This window comes from Sminthopsis crassicaudata, chromosome 5 (assembly GCF_048593235.1).
Source record: "Sminthopsis crassicaudata isolate SCR6 chromosome 5, ASM4859323v1, whole genome shotgun sequence".
Lineage (NCBI taxonomy): Eukaryota > Metazoa > Chordata > Mammalia > Dasyuromorphia > Dasyuridae > Sminthopsis > Sminthopsis crassicaudata.
The window spans coordinates 305,233,476-305,257,511 of NC_133621.1; the positions used below are offsets into that span (position 1 = coordinate 305,233,476).

General features: G+C 39.4%; 1 protein-coding gene across 11 annotated transcripts in view; it reads right to left on the reverse strand.

Annotated features, from left to right (window-relative positions):
- PPP6R2 (protein phosphatase 6 regulatory subunit 2) overlaps positions 1-24,036 on the reverse strand; it is a 124,120-nt gene that overhangs the window by 62,208 nt on the left and 37,876 nt on the right. For 4 of the 11 annotated variants that reach the window (XM_074271977.1, XM_074271986.1, XM_074271985.1 and 1 more), the window contains one exon: positions 20,380-20,497. The exons of 1 other annotated variant lie outside the window; for it this stretch is intronic. The gene's annotated coding sequence lies outside the window, so the exon portion shown is untranslated. Of the gene's footprint in view, positions 1-2,889; positions 3,042-12,595; positions 12,833-20,379; positions 20,498-22,038; positions 22,264-24,036 lie in introns of those variants that run through there. 6 more of the 11 variants (XM_074271978.1, XM_074271976.1, XM_074271981.1 and 3 more) reach the window with 5 other exon arrangements.

The window sequence follows — 24,036 nt, forward strand, 5'->3', positions numbered from 1 at the left end:
AAAGGGGGCTGGGAGGATAGCATCAGAAGAGCAAAGTGAGAACCAAGGTCAGCAGCATGGCTTCAAACAAGTTCCTTCACTTCTTGGGCCAAGGTTTCCTCATCTATCAAATGAGGCAGTTGAACTAAAAGGATCACTAACTCAGAGACACAGAAGGAGCACAATGGTCAATAGTGCCGTACAATAGAGGGAAAAGGACCCACGTGTGCAAAAATGTTTGTGCAGTCCTTTTTATAGTGGTAGGGAACTGGAAACTAAGTGGATGCCCATCAGTTGGGGAATGGCTAGATAAGTTATGGTATATGAATATTATGGAATAATATCGTTCTATAAGAAATGATCAGGAGGATTATTTTAGAGAGCCCTGGAGAGACTAACATGAACTGATGCTGAGTGAAATGAGCAGGACCAGGAGATCATTATATACTTCAACAACAATACTATATGATGATCAATTCTGATGGACATGGCCCTCTTCAACAATGAGATGAACCAAATCAGCTCCAATAGAGCAGTAATGAACTGAACCAGCTACACCCAGTGAAAGAACTCTGGGAGATGACTATGAACCACTACATAGAATCCCCAATCCCTCTACCTTTGTCCGCCTGCATTTTTGATTTCCTTCACAGGCTAATGGTACACTATTTCAAAGTCCGATTCTTTTTGAACAGCAAAATAACTGTTTGGACATATATACATATATTGTATTTAATTTATACTTTAACATATTTAACATGTATTGGTCAACCTGCCATCTGGGGGAGGGGGGAGGGGGAAGGAGGGGAAAAGTTGGAACAAAAGATTTGGCAATTGTCAATGTTACCCATGCATATAACTTGTAAATAAAAAGATATAATAAATTTTTTTTAAAAAAAAAGATTATATGATGATCAACTGTGATAGACGTGACACTTCTCAACATTTTGGTGATTCAAGGCAGTTCCAATAGACTTGGGATGTAAAATGCCATCCGCATCCAGAAAAAGAGCTGTGAAGACTGAATGTGGATCAAAGCATAGTATTTCCACCTTTTTTTGTTGTTTGTTTGTGTTTTTTCCCTTTTGATCATGGGAGAAGGAGGGAGGGAGAAAAATTTGGAACACAAAGTTTTGCAAAGATGAATGTTGAAAACTATCTTTGCATATATTTGGGAAATAACATACTATTTTAAAAATACTATTTAAAAATGCATAAGATAACTATTTTGGAAAGAAACAAAATTTCTAAAGAGATTCATCTTAGTTTGTTGGGAAACATGAGACACAGCTGGACAGCTCAGCAGGTAGAATGCTGGGTATAGCATCAGAAAGGTCTGAATTCACATCTGTGTGACCCAAGGCTAGACTCTTCACCCTGTTTGCCTCAGTTTCCTGATCTGTAAAATGAGCTAGGGAAGGAAACATCCAACTACTACCATATTTCTGCCAAGAAAACCCCAAATGGGGCCATAAGGTATCATCTACAACTGAACAACAAATATGTGTTTTGTCAAATACAATACAGAGTAGCAATTTTCTTTTTAAAGTTTTTCTTGTCTCTCTACCTGCCATTTCATCAAGCTATCATTAAAGCTCTGCTCCCTTCTCCCATCCAGATTCACAGAACTCACCAGCTCTAGCTGCTGCCTCAGCTTCCGTGGTTCCTTGCCATCTGCTTCCTCACCCCTATATTTCCCTAAAACTTCTGTCAAAGTGATCTCTAGCTGGCTCTTCCCCAGTCTCCTCCTGAGCTTCCTGCACAATACGCTGCTGGAGCAGCTCCTGGGATGAAGCTGCAGGGATATCAAGCTCTCCTAAGTCTCTAAGCAGTTCCGGCTGTCTAGCTCAGTGTCCTTCTCTGGCTCTTTGCTCTTTAAGGCTCCGTCTCTCCAGGAAACCTCGTCTATGTTCAATGATCAATGCAATCGTTTTCAGTTGCAATCTCTCCCCAAACTCTGTCACACACATCTATTCCGCCAGCACCTCGTCCTATTATGACCAAAGCAGGGGGCATCAACTCCCTCTGAAACCATGCCGCCTCCAACTCACCTCCTGCTAAAGCTTGAAAACTAAGCAAAATCTCAGACTCTCTCTCTTTCCCTTTTATGTACAGCCCTCCACACCTCACGACTCCTTCCGCTCAATTGCCAATGTCCCCACCCCAGATTAAACCTTCATCATCTGTCCCCTAAGCTACTGCTCCAGTTGCCTATATGACTTCTCCCCTCCCAGTATCTTCTCCCTTCAATCTATCCTTCACACAACTGCCAAAATAATTTTCCCAACACACAGGACAAAATAATCACTTTATTTCCTCCATGAACCCTCCCAAAGTTTGCAGTTCATGCTACTGTAATGCTGGGGTCCACCCACAAATGGAACATGTTTTATATCCCAGCAATCTCACCACCCCAGACATCTTGTCATCTTCTCTGCTCTAAGTATCTCTCCACCTCCCCCTACCAATATGTTACCTCTTACTCAGGGGTTCTTATTTAGTTGGACCATAAAGTTCATGGAGATTAATCTCCCCCCCCCAAAAAAAAGACAGAAAGAAAGCTAGGAAGGGGCTGGTTGTACAGAATTTTAAATACCAGAAAAGTTTAACTTGGTCCTAAAGATAAGAGAGAGCCAATGGAATTTAATCACATTGATATTATCACAATATTTTTGGAAAGGGCAGGTTAGGTGAGTCACCATCTCTATGATTTTCCAGACTAAAACTCCCTCCCATGGTCACTAGTCTCCCATATACATTGTCTGCCCTTAAAAAGATAGGGGGATGTATAGCAGGGCTATCTTGCTTTTGTATTTGTAGCCTCAAAATTTAACATAGAGCAGGAGTTTAACAAACGTTCCTCATTCATTCATTCATTCATTCATTCATTCATTCATTCCCTTCTCTGACCTTTCATAGATTTCCAGAATGTGAAAGGTAGAAGAGAGTCTCTAGGCCAAGTCTATCTGAATCATGAACCACAGCTCGGATGTATCTCTAAGAGGCCATCCATTTCTCCAAACCCTTCGTCACAGTGTCATGACCTTGGAACACAGGCATTCCTGAAAGATTAAGGAAAGCAGGTAATAATAATAACAACAACAATGGACATTGACATATCTCTTTTTTTAAAAAGCAAACTGTGGTTATTTTTCATTTTTTCATTTCAGCCTCCCGAGAACCTGGGAGGGAAAGTCTTTCCCATGGTACTGTCGTCAAGGTTGTAACTATTGCTAAACTTGCAGCCCAAAGTTTGGTGTATTCTGTGCCTAAAATCTTAGGCTATCTGACCACGTCAATACTTCAGACCCTCCTCCAAAGGGAGGGAACACAGTCATTCACATGACAAGTCAACTAACATTTATTTAATTCAAGGTACATGTCCAGCTGTGGAGCACACAAAGACAAGATAAAACTGTCCCTACTTCATTGGAGGACATTATATTCTACTTGGTGGATACAACACTGTGCAAAAAAGAAATTTTTCTTTACATTGTCCGAGATAATCAAGATTATGGTTTAATGTCACATTATATGAGGCCTCAAAATGGAATGGTTCACTCAATTTTTCTCCTCCTTCTGCCTTAGTTATCAAGAGATCTTTCTACCAGTATGTGGATCTAAGAAAGAAACTCTTCACCTGAGTTTCACCCAAGCCTGATAGAAATAAAGGACCCCAGAACTCTTCCAGCACATCTGGATCTTATCAAGAATGCTCCCTCCCACATCTGGCACCAATTACCCATTTCCAACCAAGAGCATTCTCAGGGTATATGACTTAGGCTCTATTTTCCCTCCCTCCCTTCCTCTCCCTGCTGAGGTGAGTTTCTTGAATGTGGGGACATTCTATCTGCTAAAACGGCCACATGGTGTATGTGCACATTGTGTGTGTGCTTTATTCATTGGCTTTTTGTGACTCCCAAAAATAAAGCTTGTGATTTTATCATTAGCCTTGGGTAAAAGTCCAACAAAGGAGACTAAAAAGTACTTGTCTAAGTGGGGAGGTGGGGGAAGTGAGCAATGTCATAAAAAGCCAGATAGGAGTCTCCAGGAATGAAACCAGACTTCTGGGAGTGGCCAAGGCCTTCCTTGGGCCCTCTGGCTCCTCCTCCTGTCAGCAGACTGAGCTCCATAGCCAAAGGACCAGGAGCACCGCAAGCCTAGGGCCTGGGCTTCCTCTGCTTTCTCAGTTGGCTGCTGGCAGCCCCGAGATTAGGTGATGCCCTATTTAGGCCTGTTGTCAGCAGCCTCCCTACTCCCAGAGCTTGACTGTCCTGCCTCGCTGAGTAAGTAAGACTTTTGTGATGGGAAATGTGACATAGCATTTCTTAGCTGTGGTATTCTTTTGGGCACTTAGCACACACAGTATTTTGCACTGGCATTCGCCTTAAGAAATAAACACTTTACTACAGGTGGGAAAAGCCCCACGCATATGTAACCCTCCACCCTGAAATGCCAATTTTATGAAATCCAGGGCAGGCTCTTATTCATTTACTGAGTTATTTGTTCATTCACTGATTCATTTACAGAGCAAAAGCCTTTGCCTGGGACCAGCAGAAGTCTCTCCCGTTTTGCTCCCAAGAATCTCCATGCAAAGTTTCTCATCTCCAGAGTAGGAAGATCTCATTTCAGTTCCATTCTGAACCCAATGCATCAGAATGGCCTGAATCAGGCTCTACCTCTACCAGCTGTCTTACACTACGGATTATACATGCCTGATTGCACTGGACATACTGCGTGCATTTCTAACATGACTTTCATATAAAGGGCGTCTTAATGTTCCTTGTGCTAAAACCAAAAGAGTTAACTGTGTGAACTGTGGGAAATGCTCATTTCTGTAGGTTGTGTTCAGTGTCCACAGATTTCTTGATATGTGATCAGTGATTTGCAGGGACCTGATTTTACACATGTAAAGGGGTAGGGAAAAGTGGCTTTCAGACTTTGCTCTTTTTGTGGAGTTTTGGGGCAGTATTTTTTATATGAAAAAGCCAGGAATTAGCTTAGCAGTCAGCAGAAATAGTTACCTTGCTTCCTATATATAGACCCTTCTCTATGTATTTTCCCAGCCCATTCATTTACATGGGTTCTCTAAAACTAGAGCAAAAACTAGAGAAATTCTGAATCAGAAGTCTTTTGCAGCCTGAGCCTAGGTTATGGCCTGACCTAGAGAAATGCAAATTTAGGAAGTAGATTGCTAGTCTTCATAAGGCAGATGGAGCCTAAAGGTAATCATTTGCTGGGATGAACCTGATTTAAATCCTAAAGACGGTGACGCCTGTGATCTGAAAATTTCTTGCCTGAAATATGGGAGACCTGTCATAGGAGAAACTCTGAGAGAACAAAATAGGGCTGCTGTCCTAGAGCAAGGGAAAAAGAAGGGGAAAGGGCCCAGGCCTAGGATTTCAGAGTGGCAGTGTCTAGCAGCACAATGGATTGTCCACATAATCAACAATCTTCTGGGAATGCATGGGGCTTCTTTATCTAGAAATCCCCATCACAGTGATTTTGCTAAAAAGTTAAGGCTGTGCTAGGCCTTGGAATGAAGCTATTTCTGTGCTCAAGAAGCTCATATTACACTGACCTATGCTTTCTAAGCACTGTATAAAGAGAAGACTGTTATCAAACAGATTTCCAGAATCCCAGAATTCCTGCCACCAAGAGTGCTCTGGAAGTAGAATTACTCCTAGTCCCATCATGATCAAAAACAGGCAGCAGTATTGTGGTCTATCCAATGTCTAGACAAGAGAACTGAGACTACCTGCCAGCGTCTCAGGTGTGGTGCATTGGGGCACACACAAATGATGAGCAGCAGCAGCTGAAATGGCACAAAACTTCCTGGACAAGAGAACCTTTCAAAAAGTTCAGGCACTATCTAGAGAGAAAAAAACCAAGTGGACAAAAATGCCTCCACCAGTCTAGATGATGGTATGCAAATAATACTAAATAATAATATAAGGCATTTTTATAATGATTCACAAAACTTCATATATATATATATATATGATCAACAATAGGACCAGCTTCTAAGTGAGATAGGAAGCTCCAAAAAAGTTATGCAGTAGTCAGTCTGCACCCATAGTCCCCAACCTTTCTACCAATGTTCAATGGCCCCAGATTGATCATTGCAATCAGAGTTCAGCTTTTACTACTATAATCATTGAAAATATCATTCTAGTAGTTCAATTTTTATTGCCCTACATTCTAAGTGTTCTCATGTTTTTCTAAATTCTTTAAATTTACCATTCTTATAATACATTAATTGAAGCAGCTAGATAGAGTAGTGGGCCTGGAGTAATGAAGACCTGAGCTCAAAGCTAGCCTCAGAAACTTAGTAGCTGTGTGAACATGTCACTTCACTCTGCCTCAGTTTCTTCATCTGTAAAATGAGCTGGAGAAGGAAATGGCAAACCACTCCAGTGTTTCTGCCACAAAAAACTCAAATGGAGGGCCTCAAAAAGAGTTGGGACATGACTGAAGTGAATGAATAATAACAACCATCATCACAACTTACAGCATAATATTTCATTGTATTTATGCACCAAAATTTGTTCACCCATTACCAAATCTAGGAGACCTATACTTTACAGGATTGTTTTTTTTTTTCCCCATTAACCACAAAAAGAGCTATTATTATTGTTTTAGTATTTATGGGACTTTTCTACCTATAACTTCCTTGGGGTATATACTCAGTACTGGCACTACTGGATCAAAAGGTGTGAAAAGTTTAGTGAATTTGCTCACATAACTTTAAATTCTTTGGCAGAATGAATAAACCCATCTACAATACTACTAATATATATCCTCACTTGCCTTCCCATATTAGTTTTCATCTTTCACCCAGAACAGCTTGGTGGTATAGTAGACAGAGTGCTAGGCCTGCAGTCAGTAAAACCCGAATTCAATTCAGTCTCAGACATTTCTTAGCTGTATAATCCTGGGCAAGTCACTTCACTCTGTCTGCCTCAGTTTCCTATTTGTAAAATGGGGATAACAACACCTCCTTTGAAGGGTTGTTGTGACAATCACAGGTGATATTTGTAATGTACATAGAAGAGGGCCTGGTATACACCAGGCATTTAATAAATGTTAGCTGTTATCCTTCTTATCTTTTATCACTGCCCCTTTGAAGGGTATAATGGGAAACTCCCAAGTTATTTTCATGTACTTTTTTATTATTAGTTATTTGGAACAACTGTTGATCTTTTACATTAATTATAAAAATTGTTTACTTTCTTGGATCATTTATCTATTAGGGAATGGTTCTTGCTTTTCTATATATGTGTCAATTTCCCATATATTATGGATATTAGAAATAGTCGATATAGTTTTAATCATTCAACACTGATCACATTTATCTGCAGAGGTTCTGATTTTTTTTATTATCCAAATTGTCTTTTTGGTCTTTTATGATCTTTACTATTTTTACTTAGTTATGAATTTTCCTAATGGAAAATGCCCTATCTATCTTTACAATCTCTGCTAATTCTCTGACCAACATTTGTATTTTTTTTTATATAGGTATAAAAAGTTAAAATGAATACAGCTTTATAATATTTTCTGAGATAAGGTAATTCAACAATAGCCTTCACTTACTTTTTCTTATTTCCCTTAATTGTTAAAACTATTTGTTCCTCCAATGAATTCTGGATTGTAAAGTATATGGCCTTAATTACAATAACATTAGCATTTATAGAACACCTACTATGTGCCAGGCACCAGGCTAAATAAGGTCCCAGTTTTTCTTTCCAGGTTATTTTTACCTTCTGAATCCAATTCTTCCTTTGCAACAACAACAACAACAATCACAAAATTCGGTTCTGCACATATATATTGTACCTAGGGAATACTATAACATATTTAATATGTATGGGAATGCCTGCCATCTAGGGGAGGGGGTGGAGGGAAGAAGGGGAAAATTTGGAACAGAAGGGAGTACAAGGGATAATGTTGTAAAAAAAAAAAAAAAGAAAATTACCTATGCATATGTACTGTCAAAAAATGTTATAATTATAAAATCAATAAAAAAATTTTTTTTAAATAATTAAATATATAAATAAGGTCCCAGTGTGGGAGGCCCAGAACTCTGCCCACTGTACCATTCAAATGCCTCAAAGTAGAATAGGGAGCTGAGCTGTGAAGGTTTCTTATTTGATCCTGAAGGCAATAGAGAGCCATAGGAGTCTACGGAGTCAGAGCAGCATTTTAACCCCCTGTGTGGGCTGCTTTCTTATTGTCTACAAACATACCCATGTCCTGCCCTATCCTCGAACTACTGTCCCTGACTCCCTCCACCCCATCTATCTCTTCCTTCTTGTGGCTACACTTCTTGAGGAAGTCTCTAACTGATGATGCCTCTGTTTTACTTCCTTTCACTCTTTACTGAACTTTTTGTACTCTGGCTTCCAACCTTATCATTCAACCCAAAGTTATCAAGCATCATTTAATCAGCAAAGCTAATGATTCATTTTTAGTCCTCATTTATCTGACCCTCTGTGCAAATCACTCTCTCTAGATTCACTCTTGATTCTCCTCTTGCCTATATTCTTTCTTCTTGCTGAGGCTCCATTTAGATCCTGCCCTCGGATCTTATTTCTCTGGGTGATCTCACTATCATGGTGTACAGACACTGCTCACCGCAGCTTCTCTCACGACCTCCTGAAGTCTCACACAGCCAACTTCCCTATTGGATGCCTTGCAGAGAGTGTCGACTAAACACATCCAAAATGGAATCTATTCTTTTCCCTTCAAACCCTTCCATCTTCTTAGCTTCCTTCCTTCTCTTGACTGGCCCAACATCCTCCAGGTAGGTGGGATCCAATCAATTGCTGTGTCTTGTTGATTCTTGACACTCTCTCATATGTGGCCCCTTTTTTTCCTCCAACACTATGCCACCTCTATCACCTTACAACGAGGCTAATGGGAGAGGCTCTCCCACTCAAGCTATCTTCCATTCATCCATCAAAATGATCTTCCTCTAAGGCAGAGGCCTAACCATACCACCACCTCCTATGCACGCGCACACACACACACTCTCTCTCACACATGTATACATATACACACATAAGCACATGCACGCACACACATGCACATGCACATGCTCTCTGTCCCAATAAACTCCAGGGATTCCTTATTACCTGCCAGATCAAACATGAAAGCCTCTATTTGACTCTTAAAGCACTTAACAATCAAACGCCTTTTTCCCTTTCTGGCCTTCTTCCCCCTCACCCCACTCCTGCAGTCTGCAGTCCAATGACACTGGCCTTCTTAACATTCTTCCCACAATACACTCCCTTGCAAGTATTTCCAGTGGTTATTCCCCATGCTTAAAATTTTTTTCCTTTGCCTCTATCTCCTGCCTCTCCCATCCTTCTCCTCCTCAATGCTACTGTCCTCGTTTTGAGATCATCTCAAAGATAGGGACTAAGGTTTTGTTTTTCTTGGCATCCCCAGCCCTTAGTACAGTACCGGGCATACAACTGGCACTTAATAAATGCTTGTTGACTTGATTACTTGCAACTATTTGCAGCTATTTTGTACCATTCTCCTTTCCTTATCCTTAACTTTATTTGTATAAAAATCACCTTAGATCTGATCCCCACACTTGGCACCCAGTCTAAAGTTACTAGGTATTCTCCCCAATGGCAGGGGCTGCAATATTTCAAGCTAATTTCAAAAAAGAAACTAAAGACTACTTCTGAACCTATGACTAATTTCCATAGTTAATTTAGTCTTTGACTCTCACACCCTTGGAACTGCCCTCCTCATATAATGTTCAGCACCTAATATTAAAACTCTAAAGCTAGAGGTGATCTCTAGCAATCTGGCTTGCTCTGTCACCTCCAGGCTCATGCCCAAACCTGTTTCTAAACTGCTGGTGCCAAAATAGCACGGCCCTTTTCCAGCTGAGAAACAGTAGCTACCTGAACTAATTTTAGCCCAACTAATTTGAGTAAAGGGACCAGACTGGATGTAGAGTTAGCAAAGTCAACAGGGAGAGTCAAGATCCTCTTAAGGCTTGATCTGGAATAAGAAACAGCCTCGAGAGCCAAGAGGCTAATAAAAAAAGGAAGGAAGCTAAATGGAGATGAAGATTCTGAGGGAAGGAGAAAGTGTGATTGCAAACTTGTTCTTCCTTTTAGAAGCCTGAAAATTTCCCATCATTGACTCCTTTTCAGTGGCTGCAATATAACTTCCATTTCTTTTTTCCCGTACTATATTAACACTCAGTCACTCACTTTTACAGTTTATACTTTATACAGTTTATTATCCAATGGTCCCTACTTCAAATCATTCTGTGAAAGTATTGCATGCAGTGCCAATTGCCTCAAATCTTGTAACTATCCAGTCTCCCAAGAGAAATACAATATTGTTAAAACAGAATGGTTTAATCCTCTACATTAGGAAAACAAAGAAGAAAAAAGCAAATCTGCCCTGGTAAATCAGTTCATTAATAACTATCTTAAAAAAAAAAAAAAAAAAAAAAAAGCTGAAGAAAAAGCTCAGAATTGAGGAAAATTATATCATCAGCCTGTCCTGAATTTGGATAATTCAGTCTTTTAAATGATCCCAAAAATTACAAATAATCCAAAAGGCAAAAGAAAGATACATTGTGGTTATTGAGTGACCATCTTTTAACAAGGGTAATTTGTGTGCCAGAAAAGGCTTAGAAGACTGATTTAAAATAGTTTTTTCTGAACTAGACCTATGACATTCCTCCATTGAGAGAAATAGCTGATTTATACTCTTGAGTCTGAGTTCCCTGGGGATAATGAAGTGAAAGGGGAAATAGTTGAGATCATCCAACTCATACAGGTCAGAGGCAGAACTTAAACCAAGATTTTCCTAAGATTTGGACCTTGGCAATTCTGCAATTGTCATGAGGTATTTAGAGAGTGCAGGTCTGAGGTGAATGGAAATGAAGACCATTTGTTCAGACATTTCCAATGTTTTTGCCTTGCAAGAGGAGATAATAGACTATTGGATTTCTTTCAAGATGTGTCTGTATTTGCTCGTAACCTCCTGGGAATCTTTAGCACTTATACATTATCTGTGAGGGAAATCAATTTACTCTGAATCTCAAAAAAGGGACAGACAATAGGCTGATAACCCTGGTAGTGCCTCCAAAATTAAAAAAAGGAAAAAAGGACAGGAGGGAGACGTCCATCATAAATCCTCTTAAAGAGCATTTCCATCAGAATGGGAAGATACAGAAGATTATCAATCTGATCCAAGGCAGAAATCACAGAGCTTTCCAGAGATTACATAAAGGCATTTTGGATCCTTCCCAACTTTTCCAGATTATTCCACATTCTCATGCTGGTGTACAGAGCACTATCTTAGTCCCATAATAATTGCCCCCTCCAAGCATCACCTACAACACTTGTCAGTGAACCAGCAGGTCACCCATTCCATTTTGGGGATGGTTCTCACTGATAAAATTTAATGACCAGACTTTGCTTTAACCCATCCAAAGTGGCAGGAATATTAAATTAAATTTCAAATATATTTCCAAGTTCCATTCTAATTTTCCAGTCAAAATTTAAAGGAAAATTATTACCTTCTCCATCATTTCTAAACAAAAATGAAACAAAATGGCTTCTTCCTGTTGAAACAAATGACCCATTTAAATAAAAATGAAAATATAAGTATATCTCATTTAGCAAAAGTCCAGTTTGCTGAAAGAACACACACTTATCCCACTGCTGAGGCCTGAAATAAACAACTTAAGATTTCCAAACTTCTTGCAGTCTCTCATTTCCAAGCTTAAAACAGTAACAGGACAATATTAGCAACATGTAACATGATGCTTTGTTTCAGGGGCTTGAAATTCATGCTTAAAAAGAGCAAGCAAAGAATTTATGATTAGTCTCAAACCCTGACTGAGAATTAACATATTAGTTTTAAATGAGTTTCTATTCATCAGAATGGGTTCTCTATGTGTAAACTCTCAGCTACTACAACTACTAAAATTAAACCTATAATTCCTTTCAAATAATCTATGATTTATACTTGTCACTAATTTGTATTCATCTTTAACCCCAATTAGTACAAATTGGTGAGTTTTGGTGAACTATAATTTTTGTAACAAAAAGATTTCCAAGTTCCAGACAAAAACAGTCTTCTTATTTTAAGCAGTGCCGTAATTAAACAAGACAATTCGGTCAGTCCCTTGGAAGTCATTGTTCTACGTCCAGCCAAAGACCCATTTCATTGCCCACAGATTTGACGAGATCTCGCTAGAATACAGAATCCTCTGGAGGATACATGCTGACTGTCCTTTCACTCCTTCTGTCAAATGTCTATCAGCCTAAGTCTATCATTTGTCTTGTGCCCACATTAATTAATTACCTAGGAGACGGCTCAGAGAATCAAATTCATCCAATCAAAGCGCTGTGTTCACCTTTCATTACTTGGATGAGCAAGCCTGTTCATTATGATTAATCCTTCATTCTACGCTAAACAGAAATTCCAGCAACTTGATGCTTATGCTAGAAAGAGTGAGGATCTTCTAACGATCAACAAAAGGAAGCACTGCCAAACAACTGTTTCAGAGTAAGATTATTAACTGGCTTTTGGTCATTTGTGCCCAACAATGGGGAAGACATCTCCAACATACCTGAAATGATACCAACGCTTCCAAAGGATTCTCCTCACATTCTCTAAACACCTCCAGCAGTCTAAGGTGTCACCAACATTTTCTAGCCTTTCATAAAACAGACAGATGTAGAGGCCTCCAAGTCTTGCTTTGATTACTTGCTTTTTAAGGTTACGTTAAGCATCTCCCAGAAGGGATTTTTCATAGAGAAATGTTGGCACTGGAGTCATATAGTTCCAGGTAAGAGTCTTATCAAAAAGAACATTCTGGTGGTGGAGACTGTTGCTAAGAGAGAATCAGAACCCTAAAGAAGCCCAGAAATTGACTAGTTACAATTCAGTTCTATTTACTTTTCAGAATAATGATCTAAGATTTTTGATACCCACTAAAGAAGGCAAAAAGTTATCAACCGAACCAGAGGAAAGTCAAGCATTAGAATGTCAACTTGAATGCATCTGTTTTACACTGGACAAGGAGCTAAAAGCCCATTAAACAAGTCTGGTCCTCTGAGACCACTGGGATGCTGAAAGTTGTGTAGCCTGAAGGAAACCCTCAAGCCAGAGAAGCCCAGACAGAATAAAGGAAGCTGGCTACAGCCAGACCCTGGAGCTCTGGGTTCCCTCTCTCTGATGAGAAGCAGGACCTTCTTCTTGGTAACAAAATGCTCTTGGTTTGGAAGGACTGCAAGTGGAAAAAATGGGCAAGTCAAGAAGAAATTATAAAAAAGGTCAAGACCGGATATCCTTAATTATTATGCACCAGAAAGAGGCAGCTAGAGAGAATAAGCAGCTCATCATGCAGCCAGAGTCATCATCTTTGGACCCTCCATCTGTCTGTTTTCTCTAAAGTCTCCTTCCTTGTAACAAGGCTGGCACACTGGCGACTCCCACCCGGGGAAGAGGGAGATTAACATGTGATCAGCCAGGAAAGACAGACTGGAACCAAACTGGAAAGTGCTTTAAATACTAAACAGAATTTATGTTTTAGTCTAAAGGCAATGGGGTGGGGCATGGGGAGAGGCAACTGAAGACCCCTGAGCAGAGGAGTGATAGTCAGATCTACAATACACACACATACATATATACACATATGTGTATATTTAACAGCTCCATGGAAAATGGCTTAAAAATGGAGAGACTTGAGGTAGAGAGAATAGTTAGGAGGCTATCTCATTAGTCCATACAAGAAGCAATAATGTGATTGTGATGTGAATCTGAGGGAGAAAATTGATGTGAGAGATATCTAAGAGATAGAATTGCCAAGATTTAGCAACTGACTGAGTATGGGAGTGGGTGGTGGAAGGTATTACAATTGTAATTTAACAAAAGGGTAAGCTGAGGCAAATCTCTAAGCAAAATATATAGTATTTATTAGCAGGGCCATACTGCCTTCTCTATAAATGAGTCAATGGATTTTGGCTCCATTGATGCCAAAGATCTGGACAAAAAGGAACCCTCTTCTTTTATATAGATTTTGGGGAGAATAAAACAAAGACAAGAACAGAGTAGATGACATCATGGGATGAGGGGCAACATGACTGATTTCAGAGCTGAGGCCTAGGAAACAACATGATTGGTAGGAAATTTGGTAATGGGAGCTAACTATATATAACCCCTCTTCATCTCTCATGAGACAAAGAGCTCACTCTTTCAGCCTGAGACGCTCAGCAAACCCGACATTCTCAAAGGACATCCACATAGAGACATGCAACAAGCACCTAAATTTCCCCCATATTTCTCCTCTGATTCAGTGTATGTCTGAAGACCAGAAGAGTCACCACACTCTGTCTTGCTGACAAAACATGCTTCCAAATAGAAAAAAGGAGAAGAGAGTCTATGGAACCTAAACATCACCGTATCTTTGACTTAAAAGTGCCTCATTTTATCCCAGCATCAAATTTGGATGAGCAGGGTGCTGGTATCCCACCATCCCTAACAGTCTAGAAAGTGGCAGTCCTCCTCCTGATCCCGTGTGTCCAGAAACATGAAAGTCCATCGCACACTTAAAAAGGATCTTCACAGTACAGCCAGGTGTCTGAGACTAAAAGAAAAAGAATAAGGAGAGTTCCAACAACATCAGAATTCTGCATGGTTTAAAAGAGTGACAAGACAGAAAATGGACACAGATGTCCAAAAGAGAACTCAATTTTTTTTGACCCCAAACTCATTCCTCTTCATAATCTTTATTTCTCCAAGGCCTCAACCCTGTAGGCTCACAACTGTCTTTCCTCCCTTGAGAACTTCTCTCCTGTCAGTGCCCTGCTTTCCAGGGGCACTAAAGAACCTACATCAGGTTCTCCTCATCATTCTTCACCCAGTTGGCAGAGATCCCTACAGAGTGGGTTTTACCATGCCATCTCCCTACCTCTTCAATAAACCCCAGGGGCTCTCTACACACCATTGATAGAAAGTACAAACTCCTATTTGGTGACAAAAGCCCTTCCCAGCTTGGCCCCAACCAATCTTCCAGCAACTGCCTTATGCATTTCTGCCCAGGAAATAGATTGGGATTTGTGAGATTTGGAGCCAGAAGATCTGGGCAGTCAAATGACCATCACAACTGATTGCTCCACTCAGAACCTCTGGAATTCTGAATCCCTGTGATTCTCTCTCAGTGACAGCACTTTTCCCTGGACGCCACTTCCCAATCCCTCATCAACTAATCAAAAGCCTTTGTTACAATGTCTTCTCTACCATAAACTATGAGAGCAGGCGTGTGGATACAGCCCCAACCCTCAAGGACTTTACCTTTTTAAGTACATACACATACAAGCACTGTACTCGATTAACTGCACTGCACCACCAGCTGCCATAATTTTGAATACACAGAATGAAAAACGTTTTGCACCAACAAAACCAATGTAGCTAAAATTAGAAGGAAAGCAAGAAACTGGGATAAATTTATACAGCAAGTTTCTCTAATAAAGGTTTCATTTCTCAAACATCTTGGAGAAGGGAGCCAAATTTATAAAAATAAGAGCCATTTCTCAATTGATAAATGATTGAAGGCTATGAATAGGCAGTTTTCAGAAGAAATTAAAGCTATCTATGATCACATGAAAATGCTCTAAATTGTTATTGATTAAAGAAATAAATGCAAATTAAAATAACTCTTAAGGCACCATCTCCTATCCATCAGATTAACTAACATGATAGAAAAGGAAAAGAAGAAATGCTGGAGGAGATGAGAAAAAATAGGTACAGTTACACTGTTGGTAGAGATGTAAACTGGTCTAACCATTCTGGAAAACAATTTGGAACTGTGCCCAAAGGGTTATAAAATTATGCATACCCTTAGACCCAGCAACACTACTAGTAGGTCTACCTCACAAGTGATCCAAAAAAAAAAGGTGGGGGGAGGGAGGAAGGACCTATATGTAAAAAAATTATAGAAATTCGTTCTGTGGTGGCAAAGAATTGAAAGTTGAGGGAATGCCCATCAATTAAGAAATGGCTGAACAAGTTGTAGTACATGAGTGTGATGGAATATTATTGTGTTATAAAAAATGATGAGCAGAATGATTCCAGAAAAACCTGGGAAGATTCACATTAATTGAAACAAAGTGAAGTAAGAAGAATCAAGAGAATACCATATCCAGTAACAGCAATATTGTAACAATACTCAAATGTGAAAGACTTAGCTGCTCAAATCAAGACAATTCTGATTCAAGACAATTATAAGGACCCATGATGAAAAATGTTCTCCATCTCCAGAGACAGAGTTGTTAATCTCGAGATACAAACTGAAGCATGCTTTTTCATTTTCTTTATGATTTTGCTTTTCATTGTTTTGTTTTATTTTTGCAACATGACTCATGCAGAAATGATTTCACATGTATACATCATATTTCTTGCTTTATGGGAAGTGGGGGCAAAGAAGAGAGTGAGGGAGAGAATTTGGAACTCAATATTTTTCAAGTAAATATTTAAAAATTAGTCTTTCTTAAGTGACCCCCCCCCAAAAAAAAGACCCTATAATCTATATAAATTGCTTGGATTTATTTACCAAGACAAATGCAAGAATTTTATGAATATAACTTACAATACAGAAAAAAAGACAAATAACTGGAGAGATTAATTGTTTATGACTGACCCATGACAATAATAAAGATAATACTACCTAAATTGATTTACTATTAATCAAACAACCAAAGATTTATCCAGAAGCCAAAATGGAATAGTAGTAGAAAGCAGTAGAGAGCCTCCTCCCTCACTCCCCACTACCACCTTCAAACAGATCTAAAAAATTCATCAGAACAAACTGTGATAGGAAAATTCAAGAAAAAGTGACTCACAGTGAATCATTTTTCCAGCCCAGATCAACATAAGGAGACATAGAGGGAGGGCTGCAAAACTGGGAACAAGTATGGCCAGGAATCCTATTCTAGGGTTCAAGGAGAGAGGGTGCAGGATAGAGGTCCCAGATGTATCCTGGAGGACCATGACTGGATTAGAGCTGGGGAAGGGGAGAGTATCATATTTTTAAAATCCGTATTTTAAGAAATCATAAAACTGCCCAGATTTCTTAGAACCAAAATCCACCATAAAAGTAGAATTTATCAGTCCCCTCCTAAAGAATCCCCAGAATGAAAACTATCAGGAACATAATCAAAATCCAGAGTTTCCAGGTCGAAGAAAAATATTGCCAACAGCTAGAAAGAATTCAACCAAGGAGCTAGGTATTTTTTTTAGCAGCTACCAAGGAGAACAGAGAACTTGGGATATAATATTTCAGAAAAGCAAAAGATATAGCTTACAATCAAGAATAACTTCCTCAAAAAAAAAAAAAAAAAACTGAATATAATCCCGTAGAGGGGAAATGGATCTTTATTGAAATAGAGGAGCTTCTAAGCATCCCTAAAAAAAAGATGAGAATCATAAAAACTTTGAAATAATCTACAGGAGTCAAGAGAAACATAAAAAGGTAAACATAAATATACAATCATAGGAGATTAATCAAGAATAAACTGTTTAGGGGCAGCTAGGTGGCGCAGTGGATAAAGCACCAGCCCTGAATTCAGGAGGACCCGAGTTCAAATTTGGTCTCAGACACTTAACACTTCCTAGCTGTGTGACCCTGGGCAAGTCACTTAACCCCAGACTCAGGAAAAAAAAAAAAAGAATAAACTGTTTACATCCACATAAGAAGAAATGGCATATGTGTCCTATTAGAACCTTCTCTTCAAGAATTACACATAAAGTCCAGTTAAAGGATCTTATGTTTTTATGATCTTAACAGAAAGGGAGGGGAAGAAGTATATACTGGAGAATGAGAGAAAAAAATAAAAGGAGAAAATTATCTCACATAAACAGAATGCAAAACAAGAAGCACAAACAAGAAGAAGCTGGTAGGGAGAGTGGGCAACATTGAAACTCATCTGAACTGGTCACAAAAGGAAAAAATGCACACAAATAGTTGGATACAGAAATACATTTCACTCAAAAAGCAAATAGGCATGAAAGAGAAGAAGGGAAAAGGATAAAAGGAAGGAAAGATAAATAAAAGAAAATTACTTAGTCCTAAGTAAAACAAACTGAGGATATTTAAAAAAACCTTTATAGTTCTTTTTGCAGTGGCAAAAACAAACAAACAAACAAACAAAAACCTAAGGAGGTGCTACTAAATGTGAAATGGCAGAACAAATTCTGGTATATTTCTGATGGAATACTTTTTGTACTAAGAAATGATGAAAGGGAAGGTCTCAGAAAACTGGCAAGATTAAACTGATGAAGAATGAAGTAAGCAGGCAAGTCACAAATAGCCAAATGAGATCTGGTCTATGCTAAAAAATGAGGTGATAATAGGTTCCTCATTGCCCAAGCCCACACCAGTTTGGGTCCATGAGCTTTCCATGAGCCTCCCATGGTAACATAAACATCCTTTTCTCTCCTCTCCATCTTTTTCTCACCTCTGCCCTGTGGACCCTATGCCTAGAGTTCTGTCCTTCACTCTATGTCCTTCCTTCAAAATCTGGCCCAAATGCCACTTGTGACACACAAGCTTTTCCCAGGCCACTCAATGTTCAGAGCACCTCTTTTCTCTGAAATTACCTCTTATCTACTCTTTATGAGTCTTGCATATACTAGGTATGCACGTCGCCTCTCCCATTACATGTAAGCTCCTAGAGGACAGGGTTTGTTTTTGCTTCTTCTTTGCACACCCATCTTAATAAATGAATGTTGTTTCCAAATCACTACTGATCAGAGAAATGCAAATTAAGACCACTCTGAGATACCACTACACACCTGTCAGATTGGCTAAGATGACAGGAACAAATAATGACAAATGTTGGAGGGGATGTGGGGAAATTGGGACACTAATACATTGCTGGTGGAGTTGTGAAAGAATCCAGCCATTCTGGAGAGCAATCTGGAATTATGCCCAAAAAGTTATCAAACTGTGCATACCTTTGACCCAGCAGCGCTACTACTGGGATTATATCCCAAAGAAATACTAAAGAGCGGAAAGAGACATATATGTGCCAAAATGTTTGTGGAAGCTCTTTTTGTTGTAGCTAGAAACTGGAAGATGAATGGATGTCCATCAGTTGGAGAATGGTTGGGTAAATTGTGGTATATGAAAGTTATGGAATATTATTGCTCGGTAAGAAATGACCAGCAGGAGGAATACAGAGAGGGTTGGAGAGACTTAAATCAACTGATGCTGAGTGAAATGAATAGAACCAGAAGATCTCTGTACACTTCAACAACAATACTGTATGAGGATGTATTCTGATGGAAGTGGAAATCTTCAACATAAAGAAGATCCAACTCACTTCCAGTTGATCAATGATGGACAGAGGTAGATACACCCAGAGAAGAAACACTGGGAGGGGAATGTAAATTGTTAGCACTAATATCTGTCTGCCCAGGTTGCATGTACCTTCGGATTCTAATGTTTATTGTGCAACAAGAAAATGATATTCACACACATGTATTGTACTTAGACTATATTGTAACACATGTAAAATGTATGGTATTGCCTGTCGTCGGGGGGAGGGAATAGAGGGAGGGGGGGTAATTTGGAAAAATGAATACAAGGGATAATATTATAAAATATATATATATATATATATATATATAATAAAAAAATTAAAAAAAAAAAAAAAAAAAAAACAAACCCCAAGGGAAAAAATAAATAAATAAATAAATAAATGAATGTTGTTTAACTAACTTTCTGGTTCTACCTTCCTGGAAATTGTTTGGAGGGGGAAAAAATAAAGGAAAAAAAAGGCCTGTGATTCCAAATGCCCCACTAGAACAATACCCAGGCTGCTTTGAAGTTTGCCCAGCTAGAAGCTGCCTCAGCCTAGCCTCACCTCACCAACATATTTTTAATTATTTATCAGGGTTTTCAGATACCCAGGAAAATAAGCCGTAAGTCAAATTCACAAACTGGACTAAACACCACTGAGTGAGGTAAGTAGCCCTGATTCCTCCTCCTGAGGCACTTTAAGACTTGCCGAGTACTCTCCCCTGAACACCACCATGAATTCGGCAGAACAAGCCTGAGGAAGGGGGGCTAAGGAGAGTGAATTGACTCCATGTCCTAGGTGACCCAGAGACATCCAAGCAATTCTTCCAAGGCCAAGGAGCCACCACACTCTGCTGCCTCTCCAAGATGGTCAGTGCTTCACAGGATCAAGCCCAACACAGCCAAAAAGACACCAATCTAGCTGTAATCTCCCAAAATGTCACTGGTGTAGGCAGCAGAATTGCCAAGGGCCTGATGTGCTGGGGTCCTGGCATGGTGAGCTATGTACAACAACGCAGCTAATCATGGAAGGCTAAGGGAACTTCTCGTACCTTCCGGAGAAACTTCTTGTTTCAAAGATGAAATCCTGTCCTCAGGCAAAGGAACATTTGGGTGATTTTGTGAGAGTATTCATTCACTCAGTGAAAGATTTCTCTCCAACCTCCTTGACTGAAAAACAAAAAGGAAAAAACATTTAAGTTCAACACAAACAAATTTTAACTAATGAAATATACCCCATGCCCAGAAGTTTTAAGAACAGGTGGAATGACCATTTCTAAGGAACTGTAAGGATAGACTGTAGAACTATTGTCAAACTCCAAATCTGGGACAGGTAAAGAGTTTTCCCTCGCTGTGAGGTCTTCAAGTGAAGGAAGGGTGACCATTTCATAAACCCACAAGATCTCCGAGGCAGAAAGAACTTTAGAAACCATTCAGGTCAAGTGGTATCTCTAAAAAAATCATCGACAATGTCTCTAATAAATGGTCATCCTGCTCTTGCTTCAAGAACTCAAGTGAAAGGGAACTCAAAAGAAAGAGGGAATGAAGGGGTAAGAGAGGGGAAAGATGGGAGGGAGGGGGAGAGAACACACCATTTCTCTAATGCTTACAGATTTATAAAGTCCTTTGCATTTATCATCTCTTCTGAGATATCTCCCCCACCAAGACTCATCATTCCACACTTCCACTCTAAATTGTTAGGAAGCAGTTCTCCTGTATCAAACCTACATCCACCTTACTGCATCTCCACACACTGCTCCTATTCCGTCCCCTAACATCAGGATGATATACCTAAATCCTCTTACATGTAACATATAACAAACAGCCTTTGAAGACACCTGCCATATCTCCTGCCTTCTCTTCTCCTGTCTAATTATCACTAGTTTCTTTGACTGTAAGGAACAATGAGGTATGAACAATGTACCCTTCCCCACCCTGACTGTCTTTCCCTGGACATTGAGGCACCACAAGCTAACTACCAAACTCTTAGGTATAACTTACCCCAGAAAAGACAGTGGGATTATCATTCCGCACTTCTCACCAGGTTGCACCCCATCCGGATCTCTTCCTGATTACCGCCCCCCCAGGACCTTATTAGAACAGGGCATCTGTAAGAGCTCAGCAGCTCCTCCCTCATCACCACCCTCTGCCCCTGGCTTGGCAGATGGGGCCATGAACTCAGCCTCCACTTAAGAAATAGAAGCTCCCCCAGAGTACTTCTTTCTGGCTGCCCTCCTCTGCACCTTCTCAGACTCACTTCTCCAGCCTCCTTTTCTGGGTTTTCTCCCCCCACTGGACCATAAGCTTCTTTCCAGTAGGAATTGTCTTTTCTCTTTCTATCTGCATTCAAGGCACTTGGCCCAGTGCCAAGCCCATGGCAGGTGCTTAATAACTTTACTATTGACTGTCATCTCTTTCCCTTAGTACTTTAGGGCAGCCCAAGATCCGACCACACTGAATCATACTCTGTTCACAAGCCACTAACCCCTCCTGCCATAAACTCTGCTCTCCAGTCACGCTTCCTCCAACTTTTACTTGTGAAGCTACTGTTTTTATTTTGTTTTTCATTATTTATTATTTTATTTACACCTGTTCCTCTTTGATTCCATGCTAAACTACTCAGGGTAAAGCCAACTGGATTACTTTATGATTTAGGGGTGAATTAGTCATTCGTCTAATAGAATTTGTCAAGGAATTGAAGTCACACTCACTGGCCTATTCCATTCGCTTTCCTTTTTGGAAGAGCAGGGCATTTGCTCTTCCCCACTCCTGTGACACTTCTTTCACTCGCCACCATCTCGCAAAGGTAAATGAGAGTAGCCCAGCCACTGTCAGGCATGTTGTAGAGGGGATTTTGGTGGATTTACAGGTTGGACTACTCCCTTCAAACTCTGATATTCTGTGATTCTATGAATCAAAAATACAGATCACCTAAAGGGTAAGAAAAAAGGGCAGGCAAATTTATAATGCAAGTCATTCCCCAACTGATACATGTTCAAAGGATACAAACAGCCAATTTTTAGATAAAGAAATTAAAGCCATTTTTAGTCATATGAAAAAATGCTCTAAATCATTATTGATCAGAGAAATGCAAATTAAGATAATTCTGAGATCATATCTCTCAGATTGGCAAAGATGACAGGAAAAGACAGTGATAAAAGTTGGAAGGGATGTGAGAAACCTGGGACATTAATACATTGTTAATGGAGTTCTGAACTAATTCAACCATTCTGGAAAGCAATATAGAACTATACCCAAAGGACAATCAAACTGTACATATCCTTTTCCAGCAATATCTCTACTGAGCCTGTATCCCAAAGAGATCATAAAGGAGGGAGAAGGACTCATGTGCAAAAATGTTTGTAGTAGCCCTTTCATAGTAGCAAGGAACTGGAAATTGAATGGATGCCCATCAGTTGGGGAATGGCTGAATAAGATATGGCTTATGAATGTAATGGATTATTATTACTTTATAAGAAATGATGAACAGGATGATTTCAGAAAAGCCTTTTAAGACTTACATGAACTGAAGCTGAATGAAGTGAGAGGAACCAGAACATTGTGCACAGTAAACAAGATTATAGGATAATCAGCTATGATAGACTTAACTCATCTCAATATTTCAATAATCCAAGATAATTCCAATAGATGGAAAATACGATTTGCATCCAGAGAGAGAACTATGGAGACTGAATTGGATTGAAGCATGGTATTTTTATAATTTTTTTTTGCTTTGTTTTTTTCCTTTTAAGCATAGTATTTTTACTACTTTTTTTTATTTGCTTTTTCCTTTTTGTAGTTTTTTTCCCTTTTGGTCTGATTTTTCTTACATGGCATGATAAATATGGAAATATGTTTAAAAGGATTTTACATGTATAACCTGTATTAGATTGCTTGCTGTCTTAGGGAAGGAGAGGGAAGGAAAGGGAGAAAAAGTCTGCTACCCAAAATCTTACAAAAATGAATACTGAAAAATATAATTTACATGTAATTGGAAAAATAAAATACTTTAAAAAAAGGCATGCATATGGTTTCATTATATTACATACGATGGCATAAAAGACGCTCTTGTTAAGCACATAGTTGCAATTTGGTTAGCCCAGGTTCATTCCCCAAGAAAGCAAAGTCAGTCAGATCAATGAATGAGACCAATGGATGAAGTCTTTGATTCACAGAAATTCTCCCCATTAATGACTCTCCTCATTTGACCTCACAACTGCAATATCAGGTCACCCCCTCCACTTCCTTTTCCACCAAGAGTTGGACTTTGTCCCTGGAACTAGTGAAGGATTTGCTAGGCCAGCTTTGCTCTTACTCATCTGGTTAGATCAGGCCTGCACAGAATTTATGGGCCACCTCCATGAACATCTCCTTTATGTGTTTTTCTTCTTCCCCATTAGCATCATTTCGGTTGATCCCGTCTGAAAAACCTCTATAAAGGGCCAACATAATTCCTAAGCTAGTGTCTAAAAATGAACATGGAATTCCATACAGGTTTTGACCCAGGAGAAGTAAAGTAGGGCTCTCACTTCCTAATTCCTAGAACACATACTTCTCAATGAAGCCAAAAAGCACATTAGATCATATCTGACTGACCTAAACCCCATGATATTTTTAAAATAAGCTGCTATTTAGCCCATGCTTCTCTGACCTAATGAGGTTGAATGTTTTAATTCAAATGAAATACTTTCAGTTCATTAAATTCTATT